The 14,447-nt window shown below is 42.2% G+C and overlaps 1 pseudogene; it reads left to right on the forward strand.

Annotated features, from left to right (window-relative positions):
- Window positions 1-3,782: 3,782 nt before the first annotated feature.
- Window positions 3,783-3,931, forward strand: LOC130930512 (uncharacterized; annotated as a pseudogene).
- Window positions 3,932-14,447: the final 10,516 nt, after the last annotated feature.

Raw genomic sequence — 14,447 nt, forward strand, 5'->3', positions numbered from 1 at the left:
GCCGGGGAAGGGAAATTACATATGTCCGATTTAGGTGTCATAAAATATCGTTCGGGAGGTGTGACAGTAAAGGTGAAGTCGACTGTTTTGACCATTATGGAGTAATTTTGCCATATCATCTTGAATAAATGGATTTTTATTATTTTATATTCCATTTAGCACAAGATTGTTATTTGTCATGACCATGCCTTTTATTTAGCAATTGGGGAAAGTACTTGGGTAAAAAGAATATCCTGTAAAAATATTGAAGTAAAGAGACAGAAACAATGACATTTTGCCGCTCTCTTCGTCGCGTTTTCCTCATTGTGAATAGTTCCCCCTCGACGGGCTGACTGGTCCTTCTCAAGCCATTTATATAGCTATTGGGAAAAATACTTGGATAAAAAGAATATCCTGTAAAAATATTGGGAGTAGAGAGACTGAAACAATGACATTTTGCGGCTCTCTTCGTCGCGTTTTCCTCGTTCTGAACAATTCCCCCTCAATGGGCTGAATAGTAAAACCGATGAGCCCAGTCTACCGCTGACGTCATCCACCTGTTGGGGACGCTAAAGCCCTATAATGGTAGGCGTGGCTAACCGGCAGATTAAAAGACTAATTTCACGTCATCTGCGCTTTGCTAAATTGTTGTATATAGTCAAATTGTCTCGAAATATGATTCTAATTCACATAATAATGCCATTTAAGACTGTTTTTCTGGTGTCATATGCTCTTTAATTCCACTATTTTTTTAGAACGGATGGCAGAGTTCATAGGGAAACTTTGCAAAAAAGCTGCGTGCTTCGTCTCATAGTGCCTTTTCAAATTGCTGCTTTATACAAGCGCTACCGTCTCTGAACAGATGAGGCAGATGAGGTTTTGTGCTGCCACCAGGTAAAATGAACAAAAATGTGTTGGTCCACTCCTCCGTAAACATTCTGTTTTCTGCATCAATCTTGCGTAGTTTTGAGCACGCCATTTGCCGTACCTTTTCGCCTCTTCCTCCAACTTCATTCGGCTCAGTTTTTGGCTGTCACTCCGCGGAGTCTGGAAAGCGAGTGTACTGTGAGACATGCTGTTCTAAAAATAACTTTCAAATGCTTCACACCCATTGGGTGGCGCGTCACCGCTAAGGTTTTTGTTTGTTGCCCACCTCCGCTCTGCAAATCCGTAGAAAAAAATGATTTTTGTTGTTGCAACGTGTATTAGTCCGGACAGCTCGAGATCCGGTCCAGACGGCTTGGCGGTCCGGAACCGGACCGAGGTCCGCGGTTCCGTGACCTCTGATCTAACATATCGGAGAAAATGCGACAGTAACAAGACAACAAAAAAAATACAATTATGCGATAGTTATGACGTAGATATCCGTGACTTTTTTACAGATGTCATTTTTTTCATTGTGACATAATTTGTTTCAAAGTTTAAAATATATGAGTGAATAATTTTTTTGTCTTTTTTTTTTCTTAAACCGAAATATAAGACATAAATTAATGATTCTAAGCTAAAAGCGACATTTTGAATAATAAATATAATTAATTATCTTCGTTTTATGGCTGGGTTGAAACAAAAGCGGTTGCGTGACGTCTGTAAACGGGGGTTTTCAGGGTAAAACTTAAAAATAGTTCGGGGGCTTAATGCGCCATTAATCTGCTATGGCAGCATCAAGACATATTGTTATATCAAACAAAACAGTTGTTTTGGCTTAAAATACAGCAGTTTCTTTTAAAGAGGAGTGCAAGAGCAGAAACTGCTTTTACAGTCTTGTCTGTGTTTTCCGCTATATACAATACATATAGTCATATGCGTCAACGTGACGCGAAGTCACAAAATTCTGAAAGTGCACGTCAGGCTACGGCAGAGGGTCATAAATCGGGTCTTGACGGCGCAGGTCTGATGCGGAATCATAAGTCTGAGCCTAGCCGTAAGGTCTTAATGCACAAATCCGATTTTTTTGTGTTTTTCCAACTCGAGTGAGACCTTAATTTGACGGTCTGAACGGGACAAGTCCCATAGAAATGGACCATTTCAAATCTGATCTGGGTCACTTTCGTATGTGGTTTAAATCGGATCTGGGCCACAGTTTTCCAGAATGTGGTGGCAGTCTGAACTGTGCAGTCTCCTAAATCGCAATTCATGCAGCAATTATGTCAGCAAAGAGCGAGAGCGGCAGGCAGGACTGCAGCGATGTAGCTGTGCATTAGCGTTAGTGCCAAGCTTGAACTACGCACAAGGCGGGCTTGACAACAGTCATTAAAAAAAAAAAAAAAAAAAGGAAAATGTAGAAAATGATAAGCCTGATAATGATCGATTTTCTTTCTGTGCACCGAATGAGCAATATTTCAGTATTGCTTACATATCCAAGTCGGGTCAAACACACATTAAAAGAGAAAGTAAAATCTCTACTGCACCTATCACTCTTTTTCACGCCAACCATGCAGGTACATCACGCAAAAAACATCTGCCACATTAGAACCCAATTTTTTATATTATTACAGGAATTATTATTATTGTTATTATTTTTATTTATAATTCATTTGTTTTGTTATTTGTAATTGCCATTCGTAATAGTACCAGCAGTATTTATTAGGGATTTAGTATAGGTTTTCAGGCTGTGGGATGAATTAATGGAATTATAATGTATTCCTTTTAAAAAAACATATCATTATTTTTTTTAAAATGTTTTTTTAAGCCTATCCTGTTCAGCTGAATGACATGGAGAATGGAAGTCTAAGTGCCCGGATGGTCTGAACAGTTTTGATGTTTCACGTTGAGAGTCTGACATACTCCCATTGTGATCATTCGACATACCTCGTTTATAATGACAAAGCAGCGAACAGGAAGGGGCTATGGGGGAACAGAAGAAAAGAAAACAATAGAAAAAAGAAAACAAACACAAACTACAACAAGAAATATATTGAACATCTACACTAATTACTAATATGTTGGTGCTATCATCAGCTAGATGTATTTCCGGTTGACACCATGTGGAAGGCCTGTTGACCAGGGAAAGAGGGGGATGGGGGTGGGGGAGTCTTTAAGCTAAGTGATTGAAAGGGATAGAGTGTACACAAATCAGCTCTGTGATCTAGAACCCAGTAATCGTGCGAATCCCTTGTGAGTGTAAGACCGTTGGCGACCGACCCTACGCCGCCTAATCGCCAATCCCGGCACTGGGACCTCCCACCCAGTGCCAGCGCGCCCCATCACATCCAGCCGCATGCGAGCCCCACCAGCCGCGCGACAGCCACGCAGACGAGCGGAGATTCGACGCGGGCGCCAACCTAGGGCCACGGGCCCCACCCAGCCAGCCCGGGGAGGGGGGGGGGGGTTTGGTCAGCGCAGCCCATCCCTCTTCCCGCAGCCCAGCAAAGGAGCCATCGTCCCTCCCTTCCCCTCCCCTCCACGGGATCCAGGGTGGTCACCCGGGCCACCCGTGCACACATCAACCGGCCTTCAGGGATGGCAAGAGGGGACGAACCACCAACCCCACGCCCACTTCCACCCCCATTCGCCCACCCGGCCTACGAGCCACGGCCGCAGCCCCTTAACCGGCACGCCACGGGACCCCCAGCTGCCCACCAAGCCCAGGACAGAGCAGGGTGCCCCGCCGGAGCGGGCAACACCCCACCGTTACACCGCCGCCCAGCCAGCGACCCGTGACGGAGCACAGGGCGGATACCCAGTCAGAGAAGAGAGGGGAAGGCGGCTGTGGGACGGATTAATGGAATTATAATGTATTCTTTTTTTTTTTTTTTTTTTTTTTTTTAAATTAATTTTTTAATTGTTTTTCAATTTTTTTTTTCATCGCTTCTCAGCCTTTTGGCTAAGATCAAGCGTAGTATCTGTTATTATCAGAATTTTTTGCTTATTGAGAGCTAAGAGACAGAGAAAGGTGAATGGACACAGGCTTTCATTGGACCGCGGTGTTTATTGGCATAAGGTTCGGCAACTTCACAACAAACATAGGTATCATTTAGTGAAAGCACAAAAAAAATATATTCCTATCTCTCAAACAAAAAAAAAATTCTCCAAAAAAATCATTTTTACAAAATCATTCTTTATTAATGAGGCCCTATTCTCACACAGTTAAACAACAATGCAAAGTGAACTGGCATTCCCAATCAAATTAGCTATGCAAAATACATGTAAAACGTACTCAGACTTTGGTCAAACTCTATTCAAACATTTCGTTTAGCTCAACAAATACACTGGATGGCAATATTTAGTCACAACGTACAAACTATGAGAGATCTCGTACGTTGTGAAGCCATCACTCAAATGAACGTAGGCACAATCAACCCGGAAACTACGGCGTCAGTCGAGGGACAAAACGCACTCGTTGGCTAGATCTCTAATTAATTTACAACTCACCATTGACACCTTGTGGTGTATTTCAATCACTAACTTACGTAGTTAAAGACACTGTGGAAGAACGGCAAGAGCCCATGTGACATCACCGCTCGGCGATGTCAACAATGGCGAGCTGCTAGTTTATTTTTAAATGAAAATTTTACAAATTTTATTAAAACGAAAACATTAAGATGGGTTTTAATATAAAATTAGTATAACTTGTACTAATATTTATCTTTTAAGAACTACAAGTCTTTCTATCCGTGGATCCCTTTAACAGAAAGAATGTTAATGCCATCTTGTGGATTAATTGTTATAATAAACATATACACTACTTATTTACAGTATGTTGAATGTATATATTCGTCTTGTGTCTTATCTTTCCATTCCAACAATAATTTACAGAAAAATATGGCATATTTTAGAGATGGTTTGAAGTGCGATTAATTCCGATTAATTAATTTTTAATTTTTAAGCTGTGATTAACTCAATTAAAAATTTTAATCGTTTGACAGCCCTAGTTTTGAGACATTTGCTATTGGCTGCAAGCCTCCCTGAGCTGCCTGAGCTCTATCGTTGAGTTTTATAGCTTAAACCTAGAGGTACGGAAATATTCAACAAAGCCATCAATTGTTTCTGCCATAATTTGGAACTTTCGACCAAGCCCAGCAGGTTCAGCCGATGGTCACGTTGATCTCCTTAAGAAATTGATGCTCGAAACAAAGAGCTTCTATGCATGTTCTCTGCAGCTGCTTAAAATAAACCACTGGTAAATCTCATGGGTTCGGGTGGCGGATGTTGGTACATGTCATCGCCATATGTGATACAGATGCCAGTCTCTTGAGAGTTGGGATGCTTTTATAAAGAGGTTCTAAAGGGAATACTGCAAAATTAGTAAAGCTAATGTGTGAATGAAAGCGAGGAGTTCTTGAGTCTATACATTTTAGCATGAGTGTGAGACAGAGTGCTTGCAAGAGTAAGACCTAGATTACATTAAAGTCGGTGAGTAAAAAAAGCCTCACAGCTCCACCAGCACAGATGTCTCCACTTCAGTATGTACAGAAGAGGACGTACAGTACTTTGTTGTTATTATTAATGGGAATGTTTGGTAGAGGAGCCATTGAGAGGGACGTGGGTGGTGCTGCACTTGCTTGGTGAAGCTGAAAGAGGAAAGATGACATGCTGTCACTCCGAGTTGATGGTCACCGCTCAGCACTGCGGTGCTTCCTGACACTTTCTATTCAAACCAGGGCAGGCCGCCCAGCGCCCCCGGCACGCCGAGGGAAGCCGAGACGGATCCCTTTAAGAAGGAGAAGCGAGTCATGTGACTGCATTTCCACATGGCAGCACCTCCGTTGGTCACTACTGCAAGGGGTTGGGATGTTGCCTTTTTATAGATAATGCTGAGTTTTGATTGACGCTGTCAAAGAGCAATGTGTTTATTGTGGTGAGCGCTTGCATTGATATTCTTTTTGAAAAAAAGGTTGACAACACTTTGAAAAGAACAAGTTTCTTTAGAATAGTATATATAAGCAGTTTATGCTCTTACACCCCTTTTTAAAATAAACTGCTGTATTTTAAGCCAAAAGAACTGTTGTGTTTGATGAACAATATGTCTATATGCTGTCATAGCAGTTTCATGGCGCATTATGCCCCTGGACTATTTTACAGACACTTTTTATTATCCGAAATGTCTATCAGTTTTAGCTTAGAATCATTAGTTGATGTCTAATATTTACAGTGGGGCAAATAAGTATTTAGTCAACCACTAATTGTGCAAGTTCTCCAACTTGAAAAGATTAGAAAGGCCTGTAATTGTCAACATGGGTAAACCTCAACCACGAGAGACAGGATATGGAAAAAAAAACAGAAAATCACATTCTTTGATTTTTAAAGCATTTATTTCCAAATTAGAGTGGAAAATAAGTCTTTGGTCAATTTAGGTTTTGTGTTTGGTTTCTCCTTGTGTGACTTGTCCCTGTGATTACCCATTGCTCTCACCTGTGTGTGTTGTCCCAGTGTATCCTGCAATCTGCATCCACCTGTGTTACCCAGCTGTTCCTCGTCTCGTTACCCCTTGTCTGCGTATATAATGACCCAATTTCTTGTCACTCCTTGTTGCGTCATTGTCTATGTCATGCCAGAGTCGATGTCTATCCTAGCCCTCGTGTTCCAAGTAAGTTTTTTGATACCCAGCCTTATGTTAGTAACCTGAGTTTTCTTTGCTGCTGTGTTTTTGGGATCACCTCAGTTTTGGTTTGTACTTTGTTTTTTCTGTCGGCCTTAATTAAATCATTTTTTGCACCGCCCTTTTTGCCTCGCTTCACTTTTCCTGCGTTTGGGTCCTCACACACCTGCCCGCCCAGCAATCCCTGACAGGTCACCTACAAACAAGCAAGATTTCTGGCTGTCAGTTGCCACGTTTACATGGAGCCAAATATTCCAATTACAATCGGAATATTTGTTCAAACCGAATAAATGTGTTCCATATAAACACCTCATTCGGAATGAACAGGCCCAAACCGAATGGAATTTCATTCCGATTCACAGGGGTGGAATATTCCTTTTCCCAAACCGATTAGAAGTAAAATTATATCATGTAAACAGGGAAGCGGAATGGTGTCTGGTTGCGTTCTTTCTGCGCATGCTCCGTACTGACGTGGTGACGTCACTTGGTGACGTAAGTAACGTCACTTGCAACATGGCTTCCAAGCACACGCACAGCGCACCCACACAACTTTTTAAATGAACGGCGTATCATTCTGAAGTTTTGTTTCCACTCGAAAAGTTAAAACAGCAGCTGATCTGACGATCGATCTCCATGTTTTGCAACGTGATGCTTTGTTTTGATTAATCTGCGCATGTCAGACGGCAGTTGTCAAACGTCCTTTCGGAATAAAGGCAGTCACATGTAAACGCTGGATCGGAATAGATGAAGTGACATGTAAACAGCTGATGTGAAATTTCCATTCGGAATGATTTGAATCGGTATGAATAAAAGTCAGCATGTAAACGTGGCTAATGAGGTCCAACTTCTTCTAACGAGGACTAACGAGGCTCCACCCATTACCTGTATTAATGGCACCTGTTTTAACTTATTATTGGTATAAAAGACACCTGTCCACAGCCTCAGCCAGTCACACTCCAAACTCCACTATGGCCAAGACCAAAGAGCTGTCGAAGGACACCAGAGACAAAATTGTAGACCTGCACCAGGCTGGGAAGACTGAATCTGCAATAGGTAAAACACTTGGTGTAAAGGAATCAACTGTGGGAGCAATCATTAGAAAATGGAAGACATACAAGACCACTGATAATCTCCCTCGATCTGGAGCTCCATGCAAGATTTCACCCCTTGGCGTCAAAATGATAACAAAAACGGTGAGCAAAAATCCCAGAACCACACAGGAGGACCTAGTGAATGACCTACAGAGAGCTTGGAACACAGTAACAAAGGCTACTCTCAGTAACACAATGCGCCGCCAGGGACCCAAATCCTCCACTGCCAGACGTGTCCCCCTGCTGAAGAAAGTACACGTCCAGGCCCGTCTGCGGTTCGCTAGAGAGCATTTGGATGATCCAGAACAGGACTGGGAGAATATGTTATGGTCAGTTGAAACCAAAATAGATCTTTTTGGTAGAGAAACAGGTTCTCGTGTTTGGAGGAGAAAGAATACTGAATTGCATCCGAAGAACACCATACCCACTGTGAAGCATGGGGGTGGAAACATCATGCTATGGGGCTGCTTTTCTGCAAAGGGACCAGGACGACTGATCTGTGTAAAGGAAAGAATGAATGGGGCCATGTATCGAGAGATTTTAAGTGGAAATCTCCTTCCATCAGCAAGGGCATTGAAGATGAGACGTGGCTGGGTCTTTCAGCATGACAATGATCCCAAACACACAGCCAGGGCAACAAAGGAGTGGCTTCATAAGAAGCATTTCAAGGTCCTGGAGTGGCCTAGCCAGTCTCCAGATCTTAACCCCATAGAAAATGTGTGGAGGGAGTTCAAAGTCTGTGTTGCCCAACGACAGTCCCAAAACATCACTGCTCTAGAGGAGATCTGCATGGAGGAATGGGTCAAAATACCAGCAACAGTGTGTGAAAAGCTTGTGAAGAGTTACAGAAAATGTTTGGCCTCCGTTAATGCCAACAAAGGGTACATAACAAAGTATTGAGATGAACTTTTGGTATTGACCAAATACTTATTTTCCACCTTGATTTGCAAATAAATTCTTTTAAAAATCAAACAATGTGATTTTCTGTTTTTTTTCCCCCACATTCTGCCTCTCATGGTTGAGGTTTACCCATGTTGACAATTACAAGCCTCTCTAATATTTTCAAGTGGGAGAACTTGCACAATTAGTCGTTGTCTAAATACTTATTTGCCCCACTGTATATGGTATGACTATAAGGGTGACTATAGGTGCGCTGTATAGTCCGGAAACTACGGAAACTGAAATGACATGTTACACTGCCAAGGAAATTATGTTTAGTGAGTACTTTTTCCAAATTATGAACATCACACGGGACAGAACTCAACACCTGTTTCAATAAAAGCCTGCATCCATCTACCATTAGGTAGATAAAGAGTCAGATTATCATTTGAGGTGAAACAGCTTGTTTGTACAGCTTGTTGTTGTGGTGGTGTTACTTTTGCATGGAAAAAAGGAGCTCGCATTCAGTGGATTCAAAGTAATAACACGTGAACAGCTTGATTGAGGTATTCCTATTCACAGTCTTTATTAAACGGCAACATGAGAAGCCTGACCTCAAATTTTAAAATTACCACCTAATGCAGCTGATTGGAATACATTAATCCAGACTGTCATTGAAGAGCGACCTGGCCGTCATCCGGTCTCAACAGGTTTTTTAACATATACAACTTTTTGGAGCTATAATTGCACGTTGAATGCAAATCGATCAGACAAACGCTGCCAGTCTGTCATAGGCGAGCGCTGTAAGAAGAAGGGGAAAAAAAAGACAAGAAAAGCTGTTTTAATGCGTCTGCACAGGCGAGGCTAATGGGAGTTTTTGACTGAAAGGCGCTGTTTGAGGTGTCATGTGCTTCAACATCGGCCGAGTTAAAATGTTAGTTGCATTTCTTTTCATTTGCAGGCAGTGGGAGAGAAAAGATGATAAAAAGTGAACAAACAATGTGCTGTCATTTTTCTTTCTGGGTTTCGACTTGATATCTCTTTAGTAAATTACTCTTCCAAACATTTTCCCCTCTAAATTTAACAGATAACATGGAAAACATGTTTTTGCAAATGAATAAAAATCTAACTACAAAAACTACTTCTACGTACTCTAAGTATCCACAGCCTTTGCCCGGGAGCTTAACATAGAGGTGCATGCATTTTGCACTGATCATCCTTGAGATGCCTAGTAAACAGTGCATCACAAAAGTGAGTACACCCCTCGCATTTCTGCAGATATTTAAGTATATCTTGTCATGGGACAACACTGACAAAATGACACTTTGACACAATGAAAAGTAGTCTGTGTGCAGCTTATACTGTACAATAGAGTTAATTTATTTTCCGCTGAAAATAACTCAAAATATAGCCATTAATATCTAAACCCCAGGCAACAAAAGTGAGTGCACATCTTAGAAACTACATCCCTAAATGTCCAAATTGAGTACTGCTTGTCATTTTTCCTCCAAAATGTCATGTGACTCGTTACAGGAGTGCTGTCAGCATTGCTGCAGAGATTGAAGATGTGGTGGTGGTGCGGGGGGGGGGGGGGGGTGTCATTCCCACCATCATGCTTGACTGTAGGCATGACACACTTATCTTTGTACTCCTCACCTGGTCGCCGCCAAAAATGCTTTAGCCCATCAGAACCAAACAAATTAATCTTCGTCTCATCAGACCATAGGACATGGTTCCAGCAATCCATGTGCTTTGTTGACATGTCTTCAGCAAACTGTTTGCGGGCTTTCTTGTGTACCGCCTTCAGAAGAGGCTTCCTCCTGGGGTGACAGGCATGCACACCTATTTGATGTACAGTATGGCGTTTGGTCTGAGCACTAACAGGCTGACCCCCCACCTCTTCAATCTCTGCAGCAATGCTGACAACACTCCTGTAACGAGTCACATGACATTCTGGAGGGAAAATGACAAGCAGTACTCAATTTAGATATTTAGGGATGTAGTTTCTAAGATGTGTACTCACTTTTGTTGCCAGGGGTTTAGATATTAATGGTTATATTTTGAGTTATTTTGAGGGGGAAATAAATTAACTCTACAGGGTGACCCAAAAAAAAGTTTACACTGCCATAATACAACTTAAATGCCATGTTTATTCATCTTAGAATTAGAATTTAATCACAAATTATACATTATTGTAAAGAACATGTACAGTACACTCTATTTTTCAATGTGTCCTCCCTTAAGTGTCACAACAGCCTCCAGGCGACTGCGGAACACTTCTTTATGTAGGATGCTGTCATCTTTTCCCAAGATCTAACAATGGACCTCTCCAAGGCTGCCACAGAAGTTTGTGGCTTCTTACAGGCACTGTCCTCCACAGTTGCCCATATGCTATAATCCAGGGGATTGAGATCTGGACTCTGGGGTGGCCACATATCACCTTGTCAATCAACTTTTTGGTCCGCACAGATCGGCACTTCCAGACCCAGGTTTTCGTGAGGCTGTTCCAGTATCTTTCAGCTTCTTTTTAACTTTGTAGACTGCACATCTGGATATTCTCAGATTTGCTGCATTCTCAGTAGGTGTCAGACCGGCACGCAGCAATTCAGGTACAGCTAAAGTTTTCTTCATTTTCAGCAGAAGCACAGGAATTGTAGAGACGAGAGACTACCAGCTGCATTGAGTGACCTTAATGAATCACTTAAGCATGACAACCTATTTTGATATGTTTCAATGGCTTTTAAACAAGCAGTCAACTGAGTGTAAACTTTTTTTTGGGTCACCCTGTATTATATTGGCTGCACACAGACTACTTTTCATTGTGTCAAAGTGTCATTTTGCTGTCCTATGAAAAGATATACTTGAATATCTGCAGAAATGCGAGGGGTGTACTCACTTTTGTGATACACTGTAGGTAATTTAAGTTGATTGGACATAATTGTGAAAGGCAAACACATCTGCATAAAGCCCCATCGTTGTCAGTGCACATTTAAGCACAAACCAAGCATAATGGAATGGAAGGTTTTTGGATCTCAGACTGAATATTCTCAAAATGCACATCTTGGCACATGTGTAGAAGAGATTCTATTGTATTGAAGCTCTCAATGAGAAGAGACGCACATCACACATGAATGGCCATGGGATGGTGAAAGGGCCTGTGTCAGAGAAGTGACCAATAATCTGACAGCCCTCCCTGATAGCTAGAGAAGAACAGTCTGAAACAATCCTCCATTAGAGCATTTGTGTCGTGACTAAACAGAATCCAATTACTCTTAAAATACATATGGCAGCCTTCCGACTGTTCAGTTTTACCATAGTATTACATGGTGTCTTTTTTTGTGAAATCATTTTATTTCTATTTATTTTGTCTGCCAAGAATGTTTTAGTAGTTACGTTGCTCATTATTTATCGAGCCAGTAACTATGTTGCATCTCTTTCAACACATACGTAAAGACGTAGTGCCAATTTGGTCCTATATTAAAGGGGAACTCAACAGCAGTTTTTTTTTTGGTTTATTTTTGCTGGAAAAAATTGTATGTAACAGTTTGACACAAAACACCACGTTATGGTTGCCTGGCCTATCGAGTGAAGGGAATAGTTACCTTTCTCGCACACAACATATACAGTGGGGAGAACAAGTATTTGATACACAGTCAATGGGAAAACCCATTGGCAGTGTATTAGATAATTGTTCTCCCCACCGTAACTGTTTGCATTATTCTAACACACGTAATAATCAGGGAATAGTATCATTTCTCATATTTACTGTAGGACTGTACTACTTTAACACACCTAATATAAAATAAATATCACACCATAGTTTAATGAAAAGAAGCAGAATAGATACACAACGCCATCTTATCACAGAAGCCCAACGTGTACATCACGAACAAGATTGACTCACCAGCTCTTGCAATCAGTTCTCCCGACCACTCCAAGGACAAAGAGCAGGGCACTCTATCCTAAAACAAGTAGTGTCTTGACCAGCCAGGATAACAAAGTTGATAGCGGGCGCTTGGGACGTCAAGACCAGCGTCGGTCGGTGTGGCAACCACGTCCCATCCACGCACGAACCTAACCGCCCAAAACCGGCCACAGAGGGATGATCCCGAAACAACACCAAGCCACACCTTCGGCCCGGTCCACTTCACTGCAGCCTTCAAAAACACTGGACGCTGAGATAACAAACAGTTCGCTGCTCGGAAACATTTTCTATGTAGCCTTGTTTTTGGATCCAGCATTGTTCCTCCGTCGTCTGTTTTTACCTTGTTTTTGACATTGTCGACGAATAAATTGTCAACCTGTTTTCGGTGAGCCTTCTTCAGACTTTTGGAACATAGAGTCAGTACAAAGGGTTAGAAACGGGAGTGAACGCGCGGAATGTCAGCCCTCCCGGTTGACTCGCGCGGGGCGACATCGGCAGAGCGGCACTTCGTTTGGCTGTTGCCGTTTCCGAGCGGCTTGGCGGGGGGGTGGGGGGGCGAATTCCTTCACGAGCAAGAACAAAATCAACCGTCCAATCATATTCGTTTATTTGCGTGACGTGTTCTTAATGAGCAACGTCACTCTTCTGCGTTGGAAGTCGTCTCCACAACAACACAGATGGCCAACAGGAGAGCCGAGAATATGTTCCAATCCACGGTAAAATCATTTTTAAATGACCAAAAACATATCGACACAAGTCATTGACAACAGTCTGTCTCGCGCTAGCCATGTTGAATAAACTCCGCTCTTCTTGTATGTTTACTTCCGCGCTTAAGTCCCTCGTCGCTTTACTAACGTCACGTCCACCCGTCGCTAATTGGTCCACTCCGCTGTCTGTTTGCTGTGGCTTGCTCCGCCCTGGAAATTTTATCCGCTGAATGGTGGCCAGTCTCAATAGCTGGAACAGCGGTGAGTCTGGTGTACCAGTCTAACGTTATGGTGAATATAGCATTAGTGGGATAAGAATTCCAAACAGGTAGTCATGGTTTACAAACAAATTCCGTTCTTACGCTAGTGACGTAACCCGGATTTCAACGTAAATTGGAATTAACCTGTTAAAGCGGAAGTTCAGAGTTTTTTACATTAGGCTGAAGGCTGAGTTACTGTATGCCTTGGCGGCAGACCTACGGCGTCAAGGCAGACACGATTTACGACCCTAAGCCGTAGCCTGACGTGCACCTCCCCAGAATCCTGGCTGGGCGTCACGTCAACGCGTGGTAATGTGACGAAAATGGACTGTGATTGGTCCGCTCAGACTGCTGTTTCCGGTTCAGTGCGAAATCACCGCCGTTTTCAAACATTGTTGTGCTACAAGCAAAAATGGACCAAGCTGATGATAGTACCATCGAAGAGGTCCGCAATTACGACAACCTCTACAATGTCTTGTCAAGGCATTGGCAAGCAATTCGTGGATGGAGATTGCTGAAAATATGGGGCTGGAGGTCAGCGATTGCATAAAAAAAATGGAACAACCTCCGAGACAAGTATGTGTGTGTTCGGAAGCGAATGGCCTCACAAAGCGGTGACACAGTCGGCCAAAAACTGCCAGCTTTTTATCAATTTATGTCATATTTTTTGTTGGTTCACTTTATCATTTATTGTGTACATATGTTTGCTGTGAATCTGTGACTTATTTACATTTTACACTTCAAGTATATGAAGAATAAAGCACAGGTTTAGTGTCAAAAGAGTTGTTTTGATGTTTAATTTTCAACAACAGACAGTTCACACACTATGCATACATCATCACTGATTGAGAGTGCCTCGGTGCTTTTATGATAACGTGTTTACCATCAAGACTTCTGACGCAGTTTGGGAAGTTCCATAGCCGCCAGAAATTTGCTATTGCTTCCCACTGGCTGGTTTTAGGACAACTCTTTACTGAATATTTCCCTCTACATGAAATGAAATGTGCCAAAATAACAGCGTCAAAATCCTTTTTGTCATCTATCCGGCTTCTAAATTCAATAATGTCC

This window comes from Corythoichthys intestinalis, chromosome 14 (genome assembly GCF_030265065.1).
Source record: "Corythoichthys intestinalis isolate RoL2023-P3 chromosome 14, ASM3026506v1, whole genome shotgun sequence".
In the NCBI taxonomy this organism is placed as follows: domain Eukaryota; kingdom Metazoa; phylum Chordata; class Actinopteri; order Syngnathiformes; family Syngnathidae; genus Corythoichthys; species Corythoichthys intestinalis.